The sequence below is a fragment of the Gossypium arboreum genome, chromosome 7 (genome assembly GCF_025698485.1).
Source record: "Gossypium arboreum isolate Shixiya-1 chromosome 7, ASM2569848v2, whole genome shotgun sequence".
Taxonomy (NCBI): Eukaryota; Viridiplantae; Streptophyta; class Magnoliopsida; order Malvales; family Malvaceae; genus Gossypium; species Gossypium arboreum.
This window is the reverse complement of record NC_069076.1, coordinates 38,303,535-38,326,520: the sequence shown is the minus strand read 5'-3', so window position 1 is coordinate 38,326,520 and position 22,986 is coordinate 38,303,535. Positions and strand designations below refer to the sequence as shown.

At 39.6% G+C, this 22,986-nt stretch overlaps 1 non-coding gene across 1 annotated transcript; it reads left to right on the top strand.

The window, feature by feature from the left end:
* Positions 1 to 1,061: 1,061 nt before the first annotated feature.
* LOC128295904 (small nucleolar RNA R71) lies at positions 1,062 to 1,168 on the top strand. The gene has a single exon (XR_008286453.1). It is a non-coding gene; the product is annotated as a small nucleolar RNA R71 (small nucleolar RNA).
* Positions 1,169 to 22,986: the final 21,818 nt, after the last annotated feature.

Below are 22,986 nucleotides of genomic sequence, written 5' to 3'. Positions count from 1 at the left end.
AATTACTCAAAATCATCAAAAACTCCAATACAAAAATATGTTAACCTAAATCATATCTTCCATTTTTCATCATCAAACAACAAAAATCACAAGCTATCAACAATGGTACAACTCATAAATCAAAATTTCAATCATGGGTTTTGTAGTACTCGAAGCAACAATCTCAAAAATGTAGAAATTGTCAAAAACTGACAAGAAAACGAACCTTCATTGAGCTAAATAGATGGCCAAACCCTAGGTGGTTATTCTTCTCTTATGTTTCGGCAATTAGGAGATGAAATAAAAATGATGAGAATGATTTTATTATATGTTATAATATGTTATAATATGCCTTTTTATTTCATTTCGATTTTTACCCTTAATGAAATAGCAAGAATATCATATAACCTAAGTCCATTATCGTCCAACACCATATATAATGGGCTAATTTCATCATAAATACTCCCATTTAGAAAAACATCAACAAATAAGCCCTTAACAAAATAAACTACCCACTTTTCAATTTACGCAATTAAGTCCTTTTATTTAATCGGACACCTAAATGACAAAATTAAATCACAAAAATTTCACAGATATAAATTCACACAAAATAAATACAGAAAATAATTTTTAAATATTTTTCTGACTCGAATTCGTGGTCCCAAAACCACCGTTCTGATTAGGGTCTAAATTGGGCTGTGACATATATAATAAACTGATGTTTGTTTTGATAAGCATTCATAAAAAATAAGATCTTCTCTACAGTAAACACATGCTAACTCGACTAATTTTATTTCCTGCACTATAGCTGGTCTTTTTAGTGTTTTAATCATATTCATTAAGATGATACCTGAGTTGTTAGGGAAGTGATCACATCAAGTTCCATTGCTCCAGAAACTCTTATGCCAGTCCCTGCTCTAGTAGTGGGGTATTGGTAATCATTGTTTGCTATGCTCTCCAGAATTTCATATGCTTCATTATATGTTTTATCAAGCAAAGTCCCAATAACAGATGCGCCAACCACCATTCTTGTATGCACATTCAATCCATTGTAAAAAAAAATCACTTATGTCCAATGCTGGAAACCATGCATCAGGCATTTTCTAATTAACTCCTTGAATTACTCACATGCTTCATATAATGTTTCATCCTCATATTGCAGAAGAGACGTAATATTGCTCCTTAGTTTGGCATTCATGTTTGAAGGATTATATCTCAGCAGAAACCTCTAACAAAGTTCATTCCAAGATGCCATAGTATTTGATGGAAATGCATTTAACCATGCTCTAGCACCACCTCACAATGAATAAGGGAATAACTTCAGTTTCAAGGCATATTCAGGAACACTCTACTGCCTGAATGAATCATAGACTTCCAAAAGGAGTCTTAAATGCAACCTTGGATCCCCAATAGGCAATCCACTAAACTGCCCCACTTTTTGAAACATTTGAAACATCACTGGCTTTAACTCAAAATGTTGAGCATCAATATGTAGCATGACAATTCTTGGATTAGTATCATCTAAGATCAGCACTACATGTTCTCTGATCGGTCTGTCTTTATCATCTATTATTCGAGGAATATCTGTATCCTTTCTTCCTGATGTAATGGCTTTTCTCTAACCTGATGATTTCTAATTCTTTCCATTTCTTGCAATTCTTTTCTCCTTTTTCTCACGGTTCTCTCAATTTCGGATCAAAAGAATACTCTTCAACTGTTGAAATATCTCTACTCATGCACCAACAAAAATCATGAAAAATATTAAAAAAATCAAAAAACTAATTAAGATAAACTAATAAAACTAAAGAGATAATAACACACAAAATATTTCACCAAAATTGTCGATCCCCGGCAACGACGCCAAAAACTTGTCGCGTGTGAATGTGTAATGTGAATGTGCAAGTATACACTTCGAATTAGGTAATAAAGTGATGAGTGAGTATCATCTCAATAGGGATCAAAATTAACTAAAATAATTGGTTAAGCTATTACTATGAAATTAACTAATTCAACTGTGCAAAAGAAACAGATGATTAATTAATAAAGAGATGTAATGAGAGATTAATAAAATCAATTATGACTAAAAATGTGCGAGGGAAATTAAACTGTTGTGGAAATTCTCAAAGAATAAGTGGGAAAGAGTTTGTACTATTGAATGATAAAGGCTGGAATTACTCGGGCTTATTTTTATAACATAGTAATTCTATGTCGTAATTTTGACCATTCTATTGCTTAAGGAATCACTACTGTAGTTTGCTTCTAATGAAAGCTAGACTTTGATCTATATCAAGATCACATATATTTTTTCAACAATCATTCAATTACTCAAGCATCATTACTGAAAAATTGATTACAAGAAATCTATCTAGAAGGACTTGTCAGATTCAATATTAAGGACCACCTAAAACTCACCTACTGTAGCTCGAAACTCCAAACTCAGACATCCCTCTCAAACTAGCGGCAACAACTACTTAAAGAACATGAATTCACCATCAATAACCATTTACAGATAGATCACTAACATTTCATCTACAGAAAATCCCCATGCATGGTCTATTATTCATAACTTATTATTCATATGACTCTTAACAACTGTATCCAATCAAAAACTTAACATACAGAGCTATAATACTTACCAGAAGACAAAACAACTATTGATTAACCCAAGAACCTTAACTTCCAACTTAATGAGGTAAAGATAGTATTTACTTAAGAAAAAGAATCATAGAGTAATATTAAAGGAAAAAGAAAAACCTCCTAATGAAACCTTTACACGAATATATATACTTCCCAAAACCATTTAATTGAACTTGACATGTGTAACTTATATCCAAAATTTGTCATTCTTCATGGTCTACAGTGTAATATCTCATTTTTAATGGTGTTGAAAATGGTCGTTTCGAGACCACAATTCTGATATGTGTGATTGTGTTTTATTATTTAATTAAAGTTTATGGAGTTACATTAAAGTCGTATTAAATTTTGGTGAAGAAATTTTAATGTTTAGTTAATAAATGAATTAAATCATAGAAGTTGCAAAAGTTAGTTTTATTATTAATAAGTACTAAATAGATATGGAAAAATTACGAAGTAGTCCTTACCTTTTAACCATAAGTGGATTGTAGGTAAGTTCATAGTGTTTTGATGTGTAGATGTATGTTTCTTATGATTATATCATTGTTTTCTAGTTAGTTGTATATATATATGGAATTTCATTAGTTACCTATATATTATTGAATGTTGCAAATAAGTACATATGAAAATGAAAAATTGGTGGTAGCAATTCTTGTGATTGCACATTGTCGACATGAATGTATTGATTTTATTGTATGTGTATGGAAATGATAAAGTGCTTCTGAATGATGAATATGTATAAAGATAACAAATTTACGTATAATGCCCGATTGAACGTAGCAAATGCTTAGGATACGATTGGCATGCCAATAGGTTCAATATGTATACTTGTATGGGAAATTGCACTCTGATGCCTCTATTTGCACTTTAGTGCCTTTGTATACACTTCGATGTCTCTGTGTTTGCATTGCGGTCCATCTGACTGTACATTTGTGTCTCTGTTATGCATCTATGATGCCTCAGTGTGATGTAGTTACCTGAGTATTCGAGTCAAATTACTTAGTTCAATAAGCTATGAATTCTTTGAATTACAACTTATTATGTGCTTAAATGATATTATATATTCTTGGTAGTAGTAAATGAAAAATGTTTCATTGAATTTCCTGTTTACATGTGTACATAGAAAAATTGAGGAAACATAGTTTATGATAATGGTAAGCCCTTTGAGAAAATGTTATTATGATATAACTTAATATGTGAACAAATACTAATGTGGTGTGTGAACTTGTATTTAGCTATCAGGAAATATAAATTATCTACTTGAATATATATTTTGTTCAAGGTAAGTTAATTTTGTGTTTAAACTATGAACTTACTAAGCTTCTTTAGCTTACTTGTTTTGTTTGTGGTTTCCTTCTAACACCCCTTACCTGAGTCCAAGAAAGGAGCTGGGCACAAGGCATTTCCTGATTCAACACATGCTTTCAATCTTTTTTGACGTGTAAAAACTAGGTCAACTTAAAAATTTCCTTTCATAGGCTGTTGATTCCTAATATGGGCCTACGAGGCCCAAATCATACTTCAAAAATGGTCTGGGACTTATTCGATCGATTATGAAAACTTTGGAAATGTCACTTGAAACAGGGCACACGCTCGTGTGGCCCTGTTGACCTGGTTGTACCAAAGGCCCGTGTGGTTCACACGGCCTAAGCATAAGGGGAAATGCCCTGTCCTGAGCCATGTGAATTAAATTCCAAATTCAAACCTACAGGGGTTTTCACACGGCCTGACACACGCCCGCGTCCATGGCCCGTGCCCCTTACACGGCCATGACACGCCCGTGTCTTAGCCAGTGTTTAAATATCTTGACATTCTATTTCTGACATTAGCAACCAAATAGAGGCACACAACCAAGGCACACGGCCGTGGCCAAAGGTCGTGTCCTCCATACGGCTGAGACACAGGGTCGTGTCTCTGCCCGTGTGTTTACTACCATGCATACTAACGGATAAATTCGAGGTGCAGGGGACACACGGTGTAGCAGCCCAATTTTGGGGCTAGTCAAAATAGTGGTCTCGAGACCACAAATCCAAATTTAGGTAAATTATTTTATTATCAAAATAGTTTCATAGCATGGTTATTATAGTGCATGAAAAATTTGGTGGATTAATTTTAGCGTTTATCAGCCCAATTGTGAAAAAAGACTAAATCGCATAAAGTGCAAAAGTCTTAAATTGATAGCTAAAGGTGTTCAATAGTTAGAAAACCAAAATTTGGGGTCTTTAAAAGGCTAATAGACCCTTGGAAGAAGGCATAGCCGGCCATAGAGTCAATGAGGACACAAAATTGTCAAAATTAGGTGAGTTAGTGACCAATTTTGACTAGATTAAAAATAAAATAAAGGGAAAAGATATCATCTTTTTCCAATCTTCTTCTCCACCAAATTTTCAGCAAAAATTAGGGGTTTGAGAGCTTAAAATTTTCAGCAACTTAAAGCACTCACAAGTAAGTGATTTCTATACCCTTTGTTGATGACTTTTGTATTTTTGAGACCCTTGTAGGATGAGCTTTCAAATGAAGGGTATATCTTGCAAAATGGTTGAAGGTCTAGGGTTTTTCCATGAGACCATTTAGGGTGTCTTCTAAAATTTTATGGAAGAATATGAGTCTTAGTTGTGTAATAGACAACTTTTGTGAAAGGTGTTACCATGAAAACACCTAAAGGGACTATTTTGCACAAGTTGTAAAATGAATGATAAATGTGTGAAATAGAGAGAATTTAAGGTTCATGCAAGAATAAAAAGAGTCCAACTAGGCTTAAGATACTAAGAAATTTGATAAAAATCAATTTTCAAGCATAGGGGTAAAATGGTCATTATGCCAAAGTCTAAGGGCAAAATGGTCATTTTACCGAAAATGTGAATTTTTAACTGCTTAAATTTATTTCATGATTAAATGAGTGTATTTTGCTATTATAGATCAAGAAATACCGAATTTGAGCCTAGACCGGGGAAAAGCCAAGTAAATCGACTAAATTGACTAGTCGCCACATTTTATAATTCGAGGTAAGTTATATGTAAATAATACAACTACATTGTTAATGTATGTATTGTATTGTATTGTATTGAGTTAATATAACATGAATTGTTGGTTGTAAAATTGAGAATGTATAATGATAATTGAGATAGTGGAAATTCCGTTGTAACCTTAAGAAGTAAATCGGATATTCATGCCATGACGTTTGGGTCATTTGTTTGTGGGCTAGTGTAAGACATGTCTGGGACATGTATCGGCCACATTATGAGAGCCAGTGTAAGACCATGTCTGGGACATGACATCGGTATTGAGATGAAAGCTAGTGTAAGACATGTCTAGGACATGCATCGGCCTCGAGACGTAAACCAGTGTAAGACATGTATGGGACATGCATCAGCTACAAGATAATAGTCAGTGTAAGACCATGTCTGGGACATGAAATCGACTTGAGATATGAACCAGTGTAAGACCATGTCTGGGACATGGCCTCAGCATCTTACCCACGTTTGAGGCTTAATGAATATCCTATAGTGTTCTAAATGGTTCAACGGTGAACGTTATGTTCTTAAGCTAATGAGGAAAGTATAACTTTGTGGTGAATGGTATAGGTACCTAATTGGTACGTATGAGATATGAGATCAGTATATATAATAGGTGACTTGTATGGATGGTATTGAGTAAGTTACACTTATGCCTACTTTGGTGTTATGACCATGTTGATTATGGATAAATTGTTGTTGTATACTTATTTATATACAACTTACTAAGCTTTATGCTTACTCCCTTTCCTCTCCATTTCCTTACAGTGCCACCTAACTAGCTCAAGGATTCCAGAAGTCAGAGATATTGATCATACTATCAACCGAAGCATTCGGTATAGTTGGACTTATATTTTTGAATATGACATGTATAGAACTTAGACTTTATTATTTTGTATCTTTGAGAATTGGCCAAATGTGTTGGCTTGGGTTGGAAACCCTTTAATTTGTATTAAGCTTTGAATGATAGTTAATATTCATTTTGAATTCATCAAAGAGGCGTTACCATGGTTAAATGAATACCTATTGTGGTTGAATTGGTTATATGAATTGTGCTTGTGTTGGTATTGGTTGGTATGTGTATGGAACTAGGTATGTAAGGGGGGCAATGAGGCTTGGTAAATAGCCTTATATTGTCCACACGGATAGGTACACGGGTGTGTGTCTTGACACATGGCCTGCCCCATAGGCATGTGGTTCGGCCGTGTGTCCCCTGCACGTAAAAATTTCATATCAGTATGCATGGTAATAAACACACAGGCAGAGACATGGTCGTGTGTCCCAGCCGTGTGGAGGCACGGCCTAGAACACGGGCGTATGCCTTGGCTGTGTGACATCATGAGAATGCTGACATCAGAAATAGAATGTCCAAGTTTTTGCACACGGGCTAGGTTACAGGCGTGTCGTGGTCGTATGAGGGACACGGGCTAATGACACCGGCGTGTGTCTTGCCGATGAAAACCCCTGTAGGTGTGAACTAGAAATTAATTCTACACGGATATGGGACACGGGTGTGTCCCAGAGTGCTTAGGCCGTGTGAGTCACACGGGCCATCAGCATGACCATGTCAAAATGGTCACACAGGCGTGTTACCCTTCCACACGAGCGTGTGTCCCTATGTTTAGTGACATTTTTCTATAGTTGGAAGAAGGGCTCGAAATGGTCTCAAATGATTTACGATGTGTGTTCTGGGCATCGTAAGCCCATATTCAGGATATATTGATAAGTTTTAAATTTGAACAGAGTTTCGGTAACTCGAAATGAATGAAAGCTTGAGTTTAAGGGTGGGTAATGCCTCGTATTTCGTCACTGTATGGGATACGGGTATGGGGTGTTACATTTAGTGGTATCAGAGTTATGGTTTAGTCGATTCTAGGATTAACCTAGCGAGAGTACGAGTCTAGTTATACATGTCATAACTGTATATTGATAGTGTGACGATTTTTGACGATTATAAATTATGTTTTCATATAGTAAGTGGACCCAGATAGAACCACGGCAGATGACATGGAAAGTAATGCGTCAGCTCCCGCTGAAGGGACTGCGCCAGTAGAGAGTGAGCTCGTAACTATGGGTCAAGGCGGAGGGGCTAGAGAAGCCTACCTTCGGATAATGGATGCTTGGTATATGGAGTTTGTTCATGCGAACCCGAACACTCCACCTCCCTCACCTCCTCCGATTCCTCAGTATGCCCCAGTAGCTCCGTAAGGTGTGAACATGTTTAGAAGAGAGAAACCTCCGAAAACAAGGGGCCAAGGAATTCTGGGCAGCATAGATGATGACCCAGAGAAGGCAGACTTTTGGCTAGAAAATACCATTAGGGTATTTGAAGAACTATCATGCAGACCTGAAGAGTGCGTGAAATGCGCAATGTCGCTTCTACGAGATTCGGCTTATCAGTGGTGGAACACTCTCGTGTCCGTCGTATCGAAAGAGAGGATCACGTGGGAATTCTTCCTAGAGGAATTCTGAAAAAAGTATATTAGCCAAAGATTCATAGACCAAAAGAGGAAGGAATTCCTAGCGCTAAACCAAGGTCAAATGTAACACCCTAAACTAGGTCCAGACGTTACGGCCGAATCCAGCGTGTCACGTTGAAGCATTACTGAAAAACTCGTGTTTTATCTAAAATCTTTCTTAGCGTTTAGAGAATATTTTCATTATAGGTTAAAATGAATGGAAGCTGTGCACCAGGTAGGATGCCAGAGAAAGAGGAGGTGAGTCCATTAGACTGCTTAAGTACTAAGCTCCCCACGGATCCACTCCTAGAGATGCACATAACTATTGCCACACTTTAACCGAGTGTTTGTTCATGGAAACTGATTCGTTTAAAACCTTTATGAAAGGTTATTAATTTTGAAAACATTTTCATTGCGGAAGCTTTGCCATGTTATCACGATATTTTGAAAACGAGTAATCCTTTTAAAACGCGCCTTGAGCTACCCAACTTCAAACAATTAAATCAATATCATGCCTAAGCTAACAAAACATATTAAAAGCAATTAAAAGTAATTAAAGCGGCCTTATTACAATTTAAACCCCAAGCAATTAATGTAAATAAAACTAATCAAGTCATAAAAAGAGAATTTAGTTTGCAAAACAGATGGCCACTCCGAATCCCTCACAGCTCCAAGTCCACCATGGTTGTGGGTTGCCTGCATGGATAAAATTAAGGGGGGTGGGTTTAGTAAACTCAGTGTGTAAAATAACCCAACCATAGTCCAGATCAGTACAAACCACAGAAACAAATTAAGTTTGGCCTTAGCCCTATACAGAATTCAGAATAAAGCCCTTAGGCCCATAACATAAGCAGAACAAATATATCATGTATACGGAAAACCCAACCCATATCCATGTGTATACACCTTCGTGCCAACCTTACACCATGTGGGGATACCATTTGACCCACCCATCCACTACACGTCAACAAATTTGCAACATGGCTGCCAGAACAAATATTGTGACAAAGTGACTAGATACAGATATTGTGGCAGAGCCACCAGAACAGATGTTTGTGGCAAACCCACCAGAACAGATATTTGTGGTAGAGCCACCAGAACAGATATTTGTAGCAGAGCCACCAAAACACTTCCTCCATCATATAACCCATAACCCAGATATACATGTCATGGCATACCACAAACAGAATCAAAATATCATGCATCTCAGTCAAAATTAACCCTAGGGGTATAATGGTAATTTTGCACCTAAGGGTATAATGGTAATTTTCATACTTAGGGGTAATTTTAGTAAATTTAACTATATTAGGGTTTACATACATACTACAGCCATTAGCGCATTAACAGAAACACTTACCAAGCGTTTTTACCGAATTAGGGCCCGTTGGCCCACTAACCCGTTTTCGGCCCATTAAGCCCAAATATACCAGAGTGCACGAAATTATGCACACTGCAATCATACCGCTTGTGATTTCTAAAATTAACAAACAAACCACCTCACGAACGCTCGCACGCTCGCAAGTTCACAAAATGTCAGATTTTTAGCATTTCGGCTTTTCGGCTTTTGCCGATCTAGTCTATGAGTGAGTGTCATTTACACACCTAATTTGTAATGGTATGCTAGCGAGATCCACTCTCGAGTTGCCCAAAATCGAGTTACTAAACATCAGTCTACATACAGAAAACAAACTACATACTATTTCCCCCTTACCATATTCAGCCAACATTCCCCTTAGACCCTAGAGTTCTTACCTTTTTTCCGAAATATGGATTAGATCTAAAGATCCAATACGAATCAGTCTTCAAACCGTTCATTGCACACTCCCTTGTCCATGCTAACGCTTACATAATGAAAAACAAAGAGGCACCAATGCCCTTAGTCCAAACGCTAGCCACCCTTAAGGGGTTTCAGCTTTTATCTTAAATCATAAATAATTAGTGGAAGTTATTCGACAAACTTACCAATTGTTGTTCGGCCCAAAAAAGTGCTCCTATCTACAATCATAACTCCAATCCACCATAGTTACGAGAAGAAGCAGATTCAAGTAGCCAAAGATTCGGCTTCCTACACTACAGGTATGAAGGTTTTGGCCTTTTAAGGAAGAAAAGAATAGAGGTTCGGCTATGATGAGATTCGGCTATTAAGAAATAATGAAGAAATGAAAATAAGGGAAGATACAGAGAGAGAAGAGTATGGGTTCGGCTATGGAGGAAAGAAAAGATAGAAGAAAAGAAAAGGTGAGAAGGGGAGTAGTATTCAGTTATGGAGAAAATGGCATAGGGAGGGCTTCCAAGTTCGGCTATTAACAGAATGAAAGGGAAAGAAAAAGAAACCCCAAGCCAACCCTATTTCGGTAAGCCAAAAGAAGAAAAGAAGGAAAAAAAATTGCCAGGCACGGCACCACACTTCCCAAATGCCGAAATCCCCCCTTCAAAGACCTAGCCGAAACTCCCTATACTAGAGACCCTTGGCCTGCCAAATGTTGCTCCTCAAGAGTCCAACATTCAGCCAAAACCACCCTCCTTGATTAGCTCCTAAATCTTCTCCCTTATCTCTTCCTTACTCAATCTCCTTACCAGTTCAAACTCTCCCTAGCCGAGTTCCCCTTGAGTTCCATCACATCCTCTTTTTGTTCAGAAAAAAAATAATACCTCAAATTGCTTGCCTTGTGACTTGAACCTTAGCTCCCCCTAAAGATCTACACGTCACTCCCCCAACCACTTATGTGGCATCACATGACACTCTCCCACAGGTCTCTTGTGCCCTGTTTTACCATCTTTTAATTTAAAAGCCCACAACGCTTGAACCCTCTCTTTCTAAAATTGGGAATTCAGAAATTACCTCAAATTGGATTTACTCTTGGGCCTTTTTAAAGGCCCACTAACATACTCAGACCCACAACAGACAGTTAAAACACATAAATTCTAGAATTTATTGAAAATCACTGAATCCCAAAAATTGGGGCGTTACAACTCTACCCTCCTTAAAGAAATTTCATCCTCAAAATTTTACCTGATTCAAACAGATGAAGGTATTGTTGTCGCATCGCCTCTTCTGGCTCCCAAGTAGCTTCCTCTCTACCATGATTATGCCAAAGCACTTTTACCAAGGAAACTAACTTCCTTCTTAGAACCTTAACATCACAATCCAGTATCTACACAGGCTCTTTCTAGAAAGTCAAATCAGGCCGCACTTCAATCTCTGCAACCGGCACTACATGAGTAGGGTCAGAACGATATCGCCTTAAAATGCACACGTGGAAAACATCGTGAATCCTGTCTAACTCCAAAGGTAATTCTAATTGATAGGCCACTGGACCGACTCGTTTAAGAACTCAATAAGGCTCAATGAATCACGGACTCAACTTGCCCTTCTTACCAAACCTTAACATCTTCTTCCAAGGTGAAACCTCCAAGAAGACCATATCACCCACTGAGTACTCAATCTCCTTACGCTTCAAATCTGCATACGACTTTTTCCTATCAGATGCCTCCTTTAACTGATGTCTAATTATCCTGACCTTATCTTCAGTATCTGCTACCAACTCAGGTCCAAGAACCTGTCGTTCTCCCAACTCAGTCCAACAACTAGGTGTACGACACCTATGTCCATACAGCGCTTCATATGGTGCCATTCAGATACTCGCCTGGTAACTATTGTTATATGCAAACTCTGCCAATGGCAAGTAATCCTCCCAACTACCTCAAAAGTCGATAACGTATCCCCTCAATATGTCTTCCAAAATCTGAATAATCCTTTCTGACTGACCATCAGTCTGAGGATGAAAAGCCGTGCTAAAATTCAATCGCGTTCCCAACGCCCCAGGCAACTTTTGCCAGAACTGAGATGTGACCTAGGATCTCGATCAGAGATAATCGATACTGGCACCCCATAAAGTCGTACAATCTCCACGACGTACAATTTGGCTAACTTCTGAAGTGAATAATCAGTGCGGATAGGTATGAAATAAGCAGACTTGGTTAACCTATCCACAATCACCCAAATCGCGTCCTTCTTCGTTGGTGTCAAGGGTAGCCCACTCACAAAGTCCATGGTTACCCTCTCCCACTTCCAAAGTGGTATCTTAACTGGTTGCAAAAGTCTGGAAGGTAATTGATGCTTAGCTTTCACTTGCTGGCACGTTAGACATTTCCCCAAAAACTCAGTTACATCTCGCTTAAGCCTAGGCCACCAATACAATCCTTGCAAGTCGTGATACAACTTATTCCCTCCAGGATGCATAGCACAAAGTCCTCCATGAGCTTCTTTCAGTATTACCTGCCTCAAGTCAGAGTCCTTCGGAACGCAAACTCTCCCTCGGAAACACAGAACTCCCTCACTATTCAACCCAAACTTAGAAGTTTCCCCTTTCTCAACTTGTTGGAATCGAGAAACTAAAGACTTACCTTTCAACTACTTTTCCTTAATCTGATCCACCCAGGCTGGCCTTACTTGCAACTCAGCCAACAGGCTATCGTCATCATACAGACTCAAACAAGCAAACATTACTCTCAGATCAAATACAGCTCTACGGCTTAGGGCATCGGCTGCCACATTAGCCTTGCCTGGATGATACTCAATCGAACATTCATAATCCTTAAGCAACTCTATCCATCTCCGTTGCCTAAGGTTCAACTCCTTCTGAGTCAGCAAATACTTGAGACTCTTATGATCCGTGTATATGACACACTTTTCTCCGTACAGATAGTGTCTCCAAATCTTAAGTGCAAAGATTACTGCTGCCAATTCTAAATCGTGGGTAGGATAGTTCACTTCATGAGGCTTAAGTTGTCGAGACGCATAAGCAACCACCTTACCCTCTTGCATCAACACACAGCCCAAACCCACATGTGATGCGTCACTATACACGATAAAATCCTTCCCAGTCTCTGGCTGAATCAATACAGGTGCTTCGGTCAGAACTTCCTTCAATTTCTCAAAAGCTTCCTGCTGCTTCTCGGTCCAAACAAACGGTGCTCCTTTTCTTATAAGCTTTTTCAAAGGCACTGCCAACACTGAAAAACCTTCCACAAACCTTCTATAGTACACTGCCAAACCCAGAAAACTCTAAATTTTCGACACCGACCTAGGTGGCTTCCACTCCAGAATCACTTCAATCTTTCGAGGGTCTACCTTGATCCCCTCCGCTGAGACAACATGACCTAGGAAAGTTACCTCCCTCAACCAGAATTCACACTTACTGAATTTCGCATAAAGTTCTCTCTCCCTCAATACTTGTAGCACAATGCGGAGATGCTCATCATGCTTCTCTTCAGTTTCAGAATATACCAGAATATCCTCAATAAAAATGACTACGAATCGGTCCAAGAATGGTTGGAACACCTAATTCATCAGATCCATAAGCGCTGCAGGAGCGTTTGTCAACCCAAATGGCATAACCAAAAACTCGTAATGACCATACCGAGTCCTGAATGCTATCTTATGAATATCTACCTCCTTGACCCTTAATTGATGATATCCAGATCAAAGATCAATCTTGGAAAATATTGAAGCTCCTCTAAGTTGTCAAACAAGTTGGCGATTCTTGGCAAAGGGTACTTATTCTTAATCGTTAATTTTTTCAACTGCCAATAATCGATGCACATCTGCATCGTCCCATCCTTCTTCTTCACAAACAACACCGGTGCTCCCCACGAGGAAACACTCGGCCTAATAAAGCCTCTATCCAACAACTCCTGAATTTGCGCTTTCAGTTCCACTAACTCCTTCTGTGCCATCCTGTATGGTGCAATGAACACTGGTGCTGTTCCAGGCAACAAGTCAATTCCAAACTCGACTTCCCAGTTCGAAGGCAATCCCGGGAGCTCTTCTGGAAAAACATCTTGGAACTCCTTAATGGTTCTAACTTTATCCACCGTCAGACCTTCAGTCTCCGACTGACTTACAAATGCCAAATAAGCCTCACATCCCTTACAAATCCACTTCTCGGCTCTCGACGCCGACACCACATTGGACAAATAATCCCTTCGCTCACCTATCATTATAACCTCCTCACCCTCTGTGGTCTTTAACACCATTCGCTTAGCTGCACAGTCCAGAGTTGCCCTATGCTTAGTAAGCCAATCCATCCCCAGGATAAGATCGAATTCCCCGAACGGTAATTCCATCAAGTCTCTAGCGAAAATTTTACCTTGAGTTTCTAGAGGTACGTCTCTATACAGTTTGTCTACCCTAACCGAGTGACCCAAAGGACTTAATACTGATACCCTACTCACAGTCTCCTCAGAGTGCACACCCAACGACCCAGATATAGCACATGCAACAAACGAATGAGTAGATCCAATATCTATCAAAGTAGTGTACGGCATGCTAGAAATCAAGAACGTACCAGTTATGACGTCGGGTGCATCACCCTCCTCTCAACGATGAGCTACATACACCAACGCTGGCTGTCGAGCCTCAGCGTTTTCGGCACCCCTGCTAAGTGCTCCTCATCCCCGACCATTTCTATTACCGCCCCTACCTTGACCACTTCCTCTTGGTGGTTGTGGTCCACCTCTTGCTGGTTAGGCAACCCTCCATTCCGCCACTTGAACCTGATCTATTTTCTAAGGACAGTCCTTGACTTTATGCTCCATAGACCCACACCGAAAACAAGTACCAGAATGTTTCCTACACTCACCCAGATGTACCTTACCACAATCCTTACAAATTTGTGGTCTAACAACATTCATCGGAACTGCTCGGACTGGCTCCTTTACTCTTGCCTTTTTAGCACTCCTATTTGCACCACCCAAGGGTCCCGAATCCCTTCGAAAACGATTCCGATCCTTTTCACGATTCTGTTTTTCGGTGCGCTTTACCTCCTCAGCTATCTTCGCTTTCTCCACCAAAGCAGCAAAGTCACGCTCCCTCTGTGGAGCAATTACCACCCTAAGTTCATCTCTAAGACCATCCTCGAAGCGCACACTACATTCATACTCCATAGCAACTATCCCAATGGCATACGGGCTCAGCCTCAGAAACTCAGCCTCGTACTCAGCAATTGTCTTACCTCCGTGAACCAGACTCGGAAATTCTTTCCTGCGGGCATCCAAATAACTCACCACAACATACTTTCCCTTGAAGACTGTCTTAAACAGCTCCTAAGTCACCCTTTCAGCAGGGGTCCCATCTCTCACAGTGAGTCACCACTGATAAGCCTCATCCCGTAGCAATGATATGGCTCCCTTCAGCTTCTGCTCTACGGAACAATCCAGATCATCCATGATCCAATCCGTAGGCTCTAACCAATACTCAGCCATATTTGGGGCTACACCAAATACGCCCCTAAAGATCTCCGCCCCATTAGTCCGGAGTCGCTCAGAAATAGATCATTGAATTCTGTTACCCGTGCTTGCCCCTGCAACCCTTTCCAGAACACGAAGCATTGCTTGAGATAGAGCGTCATCCCCAGCACCTCGATCATGAAACTCCACTTCTGTTGCTGGTGGTACCAGTGCATCTGCCACCGGCATATGTCCTGAAAATGAAGACCCAGCCCGTGTACTACCTCGGTCACGTCCACGGCCCCTTCCACGAGCTGCTCTCGTACTCATGTCATATTATTTTATTACAAATTTTATGTATCAATTAAATATTTCAGTGATTATGAACAGACAGTAATTCAGGGTTTGGTTTTCGCAGAAACGTACCCTAGCTACAATCTTTAGTCCACTTATCAAAAATTCCTATAGTTTCAATATTATCCTATCTAGAGTATCATAAGGTTTTAGTATAGGCATATAGCTGATAATTCAGAAACATTCAGAAAATTTTAAAATGATACTTACAAACTTGGGCCGGAGATTCTGTGTGCCACCTCTTTGGTTATCAAATTTCAGAAACCCAAAAACTTAAACCATTTTCAATTTGAACCTTAAAACATGTATACCTTATAAAATATCTTTGAAAAGAACTTTCCAAAACTGTTTCCAAAAATACCCTTCTTGGGCCTAAGATTTTCAAAAAGCTTTTTAGACCCGATCCACAGCTGAGTTGTTACAACTTGGCTCTGATACCACTAAATGTAACACCTAAAACCCGGCCCAGACGTTACGGCCGAATCCAGTTTGTCACATTGAAGCGTTACTGAAAAACTCATGTTTTATCTAAAATCTTTCTTAGCGTTTAGAGAGTATTTTCATTATAGGTTAAAATGAATGGAAGCTGTACACCAGGTAGGACGCCAGAGAAAGAGAAGGTGAGTCCATTAGACTGCTTAAGTACCAAGCTCCCCACGGATCCACTCCTAGAGATGCACACAACCATTGCCACACTTTAACCGAGTGTTTGTTCATGGAAACCGATTCGTTTAAAACCGTTATGAAAGGTTATTAATTTTGAAAACATTTTCATTGCGGAAGCTTTGCCATGTTATCATGATATTTTGAAAACGAGTAATCCTTTTAAAAAGCGCCTAGAGCTACCTAACTTCAAACAATTAAATCAATATCATGCCTAAGCTAACAAAACATATTAAAAGAAATTAAAAGTAATTCAAGCGGCCTTATTACAACTTAAACCCCAAGCAATTAAAGTAAATAAAACTAATCAAGTCATAAAAATAGAATTTAGTTTGCAAAACAGATGGCCACTCCGAATCCCTCACAGCTACAAGTCTACTATGGTTGAAGGTTACCTGCATGGATAAAATTAAGGGGGGTGAGTTTGGTAAACTCAGTGTGTAAAATAACCCAACCATAGTCTAGATCAGTACAAACCACAGAAACAGATTAAGTTGGGCCTTAGCCCTATACAGAATTCAGAATGAAGCCCTTAGGCCCATAACATAAGCAGAACAGATATATCATGTATGCGGAAAACCCAACCCATATCCATTCGTATACACCCCCGTGCCAACCTTACACCATGTGGGGAGACTACTCGACCGACCCATCTACTATACGTCACAAAATTTACAGCATGGCTGCCAGAATAGATATTGTGGCAAAGCCACCAGAACAAATATTTGTGGCAGAGCCACCAGAACGCTTCCTCCATCATATAACCCATAACCCATTCAACTGATATAAATGTCATGGCATACCGCAAACAGAATCAGAATATCATGCATCTCAGTCAAAATTAACCCTAGGGGTATAATGGTAATTTTGCACCTAGGGGTATAACGGTAATTTTCATACTTAGGGGTAATTTTAGAAAATTTAACTAAATTATGGTTTACATACATACTACAGCCATTAGCGCATTAACAGAAACACATACCGAGCATTTTTATCAAATTAGGGCCCCTTGGCCCACTAACCCGTTTTCGGCCCATTAAGCCCAAATATACTAGAGTGCACGAAATTGGGCACACTGCAATCATACCGCTTGTGATTTCCAAAATTAACAAACAAACCACCTCACGAACGCTCGCATGCTCGCAAGTTCACAAAATGTCGGCTTTTCGGCATTTCGCCATTTCGGCTTTTGCCGATCTAGTCTATGACTGAGTGTCATTTACACACCTGATATGTAATGGTATGCTAGCGAGATCAACTCCCAAGTTGCCTACAATCTAGTTACTAAATGTCAGTCTACATACCAAAAACAAACTACGTACTATTTTCCCCTTACCATATTCGGCCAACATTCCTCTTAGACCCTAGAGCTCTTACCTTTTTGCCGAAATATGGATTAGATCTAAAGATCCAATCAGAATCAGTGTTCAAACCCTTCACTGGATGCTCCCTTTTCCACGCTAATGCTTACACAATGAAAAAGAAAGAGGTGCCAATGCCCTTAGTCCAAACGCTAGCCACCCTTAAGGGATTCCATCTTTTATCTTAAATCATAAATAATTAGCGGAAGTTATTCGACAAACTTACAAATCATTGTTCAGCCCAAAAAAGTGCTCCTACCTATGATCCTAACTCCAATCCACCGTAGTTACGAGATGAAGCAGATTGAAGTAGCTAAAGATTAAGCTTCCTACACTACAGGTATGAGGGTTTCGACTTTTTAAGGAAGAAAAGAATAGAGGTTCGGCTATGATGAGATTTGGCTATTAAGAAATAATGAAGAAAGGAAAATAAGGGAAGAGACAGAGAGAGAAGAGTATGGGTTCGACTATGGAGAAAATAAAAGATGGAAGAAAAGAAAAGGTAAGAAGGCGAGTAGTATTCGGTTATGGAGAAAACGGCACAGTGAGGGCTTTCAAGTTCGGCTATTAACAAAATGAAAGGGAAAGAAAAAGAAACCCTAAGCCAACCCTATTTTGGCAATCCAAAAGAAGAAAAGAAGGAAAAATAATTGCTAGGGACGGCACCATACTTCCCAAATGCTGAAATCCCCCCTTCAAAGACCTAGCCGAAACTCCCTATACTAGAGACCCTTGGCCGGCAACCTCTTGCTCCTCAAGAGTCCAACATTCAGCCAAAACCACCCTCCTTGATCAGCTCCTAAATCTTATTCCTTATCTCTTCCTTACTCAATCTCTTTACCAGTTCAAACTCTCCCTAGCCGAGTTCCCCTTGAGTTCCATCACATCACCTTTTTGTTCAGAAAAAAAATAATACCTCAAATTGCTTGCCTTGTGACTTGAACCTTAGCTCCCCCTAAAAATCTACACGCCAATCCCCCAACCACTTATGTGGCGTCACATGCCACTCTGCCACAGGTCTCTTGTGCCCTATTTTACCTTCTTTTAATTTAAAAGCCCACAACTCCCGAACCCTCTCTTTCTAAAATTGGGAATTCAGAAATTACCTCGAATTAGATTTACTCTTGGGCCTTTTTAAAGGCCCACTAACATACTCAGACCCACAACAGATAGGTAAAACACATAATTTCTAGAATTTATTGAAAATCACCGAAATCCTAAAAATTGGGGCGTTACATCAAATGTCATTGATGGAATATGAACGTGACTTTGTGAGGCTTAGCAAGTATGCATGAAAGTGTGTATCTACCAATGCCACCATGTCTAAGAGGTTTGAGGATGGCCTCAATGAAGATATCCGAGTGCTTGTTGGCATTTTAGAGCAGCAAGAATTTGTAGCACTTGTTGAAAGAGCCTATAAGGACGAAGAGCTGATTAAAGAAAGAAGGAAAGTGGCTTTTTAGTTGTGGGATTCAAAGAAGAGACAGATAGGGAAATCACATTAGTCCTCATCTAAAATATTGAAAGAGTTCACTACCCGATCGAATGCTTCGGTGGGGTATTTGAATAGGAACAAGAACCAGCAGAACACAACTCTTAAAGTCCAGACCACTTCGGTCGCAAGTGTTGGTAGCACTCGGCCAAATAGGCCAAAATGCTCGCAATGTGGTAGGCATCATTTTGGCGAGTGCCGAGGGAATGAAAGGGGTTGTTTCAAGTGTGGATCATTGGAACACTTCAACCATGATTGTCCTGAATTGGATAAGAGAGAGAGAAAATAAGATGTGAAAGCGAGTAATGCCCCTTTGAGGGGTAGGCCATAGAAGAACCCCAGAAGTGGGGCTAGCAGTAGAAGCATGCCAAGAGATGTTGTGGTGAGGTCTGAGGGCAGAGTGCCTGCAAGGACATATGTTATACGAGCTCGAGAAGAAGCAGAGTCTCTCGACGTGATCACGGGTACCTTTTCTATCCATGAAATATTTATTGTTGATTTAATTGACTCGGGATCTACCCACTCTTATATTTGTATAGAATTGACACCTCGTATAAGTATGCTAGTGGAGTCCACTGAGTTTGTAATAAAAGTGTCCAATCCTTTAGGCAGACATGTACTAGTGGACCAAGTATGTAGGAATTGCCCTTTGACAATTAGAGGTCATTATTTTCCGGCTAACTTGATGTTATTGCTGTTTAATGAGTTTGATGTAATCCTTGGGATGGACTGGTTGACATCTCATAGTGTTGTAGTGGATTGTGGGAGAAAAGTTATTGAGCTGAAATGTGAAGACGGTAATGTTCTTCGAGTTGGACCAGATAAGTCAGATAATCTACCTGTAGTAATATCATCTTTGACTACCAAGAAATATATGAGGAAAGGATATGAGGCTTATCTAGCTTATGTGTTGAATACTCAAGTTTCTGACTTGAAGATTGAATCGGTACCAGTGGTTTATGAGTTTACAGATGTGTTTCAGGAAGAATTACCCGGATTACCTCCGGTGAGGGAAATAGAATTCAGAATGAGTTAGTCCCCGGTACGACACCCATTTCTATTGCTCCATATAGAATGGCCCTGACAAAGTTGAAAGAGTTGACAGCACAGCTGCAAAGTTAACAGATAAAGGTTTTTCGAGACCTAGTTATTCACCGTGGGGGGCACCCGTGTTGTTTGTAAAAAAGAAAGACGGGTCAATGAGGTTATGTATCGACTATAGACAACTCAATAAGGTAACTGTAAAGAACAAGTATCATTTGCCAAGGATAGATGGTTTATTCAATCAGTTGAAGGGGGCCACGGTGTTCTCCAAGATAGACTTGAGGTCTAGTTGTTATCAGTTGAGAGTCAAAGAGCAAGACGTATCGAAGACTACTTTTCAGACAACATATGGGCATTATGAGTTCCTCGTCATGCCCTTTGGTTTGACTAATTCCCCGTGATGTTTATGGATTTAATGAACTACATTTTTCGGCCGTATTTGGACAAGTTCGTGGTGGTTTTTATTGATGACATACTGATTTACTCGTGATATGAGAATGAACACACGGAGCATTTGAGAACTGTGTTACAGACTTTAAGAGATAAGCAGCTTTACGCCAAGTTCAGCAAGAGTGAATTTTAGCTTAAAGAGCTTGGATTTTTAGGGCACATTTTGTCGGGTGACGGGATTAGAGTTGACCCAAGCAAGATCTCGGCTATTGTTGAGTGGAAATCGCTGAGGAATGTAACTGAGGTTCGAAGCTTTTTGGTTAGCCGGATATTATAGATGGTTTGTAAATTGATTCTCTATGATAGCTACACCGATGACAAGGCTACTGCAAAAGGATGTCAAGTTTGAATGGACAGAAAAGTGTCAATAGAGTTTCGAGAAATTAAAGGCTTTGTTGACCGAAGCCCCAATGTTAGTGCAACCAGAGTCGGGCAAGGAGTTTGTGGTATATAGTGACGCCTCCTTGAATGGTTTTGGGTGCATACTTATGCAATAAGGTAAGGTCATAGCTTACGCTTCAAGACAGTTAAAGCCACATGAGAGAAATTACCCTGCACATGATTTAGAGTTGGCTACCATAGTATTCGTGTTGAAAATTTCGAGACACCATCTATATGGCGAGAAGTGTTGGGTGTTCACTAATCACAAGAGCCTTAAGTACTTGATGACTTAAAAGGAGTTGAACCTAAGGCAATGACGATGGCTAGAGCTAATAAAGGATTACGAGTTGATTATCGACTACCACCCGGGAAAAGCGAACGTGGTTACCAATGCATTGAATAGAAAATCATTATTTGTGCTGATAGCAATGAATGTTAATATGGCTTTATCTGATGATGGTTCGATTCTAACAGAGTTGGGAGCCAAATCGACATTTCTTCAAGAAATCGAAGAAGCTCAGAAAGGTGATGAGAAATTGCAAGCCAAAAAAACTCAATGAGAGTCGGGAGTTGAATCATATATTCGTATTAGTACCGATGGATGTATAATGTTCAAAGATAGAGTTTGTGTACCCAAAGACAATGAGCTTATTCATTAGTTTTTGAGAGTGGCACATAGTGGTTGTTTATCTGTCCACCCGGGCAGTGCGAAAATGTACAACGACCTTAAGAAAATGTATTGGTTGTCGGGTATGAAAGGAGACATTTCAGAGTTTGTGACTAAGTGCCTAGTGTGTCAGCAAGTGAAGTTTGAACACCAAGTACCTTCAGGTCTACTTCATCCTATCATGGTCCCCGAGTAGAAGTGGGATTGAATCAATATGGATTTTGTGACGGGTTTTCCAGTAACCCCAAAAAAAATGATGCTATTTGGATTATTATGGATAGGCTAACAAAGTCGACACACTTCATACATGTGCGTAGCGACTACTCCCTTGAGAGATTAGCTGACTTGTACATTTCTGAGATTGAGAGACTACATGGGGTGCCCATATCGATTATTTCAGACAGAGACCCCAGATTTACCTCGAGGTTTTGGAAAAAGTTACAAGACGCATTGGGAACAAAGTTGAATTTTAGCACATCTTTCCATCCGTAAACCGATGGTCAGTCAGAAAGAGTAATTCAGATATTAGAGGACATGTTACGGTGTTGCGTCCTTAAGTTCCAAGGCTGTCGGGAAAAGTATCTACCGTTGGTTAAATTCGCCTATAAAAACAGTTATCAGACAAGTCTAAAAATGGCACCTTATGAGGTTTTGTATGGGCGAAAGAGTCGAACGCCCTTATATTAGACTGAGCTCAAAGAGAGTCCGGTTCATGAGGTCGATTTAGTCAGAAAGGCTAAAGAGAAAGTTAAGGTAATTCGTGACTGCTTGAAGGTCACCTCGATAGACAGAAATCTTACAAGGATTTGAAATGAAAGGAAATTAAATTTCAAGTCAGTGATAAGGTATTTTTGAAAGTGTCCCCGTAGAGAAAAGTCTTCAGATTTGGTAGAAAAGGTAAGCTGAGTCCTCGTTTTATAGGGCCTTATGAGGTTATTGAGAAATTAGGATCGGTTGCCTACCGATTAGATTTGCCACCGGAATTGGAAAAGATTCACGATGTGTTTCATGTGTCCATGCTATGTTGATATAGATCAGACCCTTCGCATGTGATTTCACCGTCAGAGGTTGAGATTCATCCGGACATGACTTATGGTGAAGAGCCGGTCAAGATTTTAGCTCAGAAGTCAAATAGTTAAGAAATAAGAGTGTAGCACTTGTGAAAGTTTTGTGGCATAGACATGGAGTCGAGGAAGCCACATGGGAACTCGAAGAGACTATGAGAGATTAGTACCCGAACTTATTCACCGGTAAATTT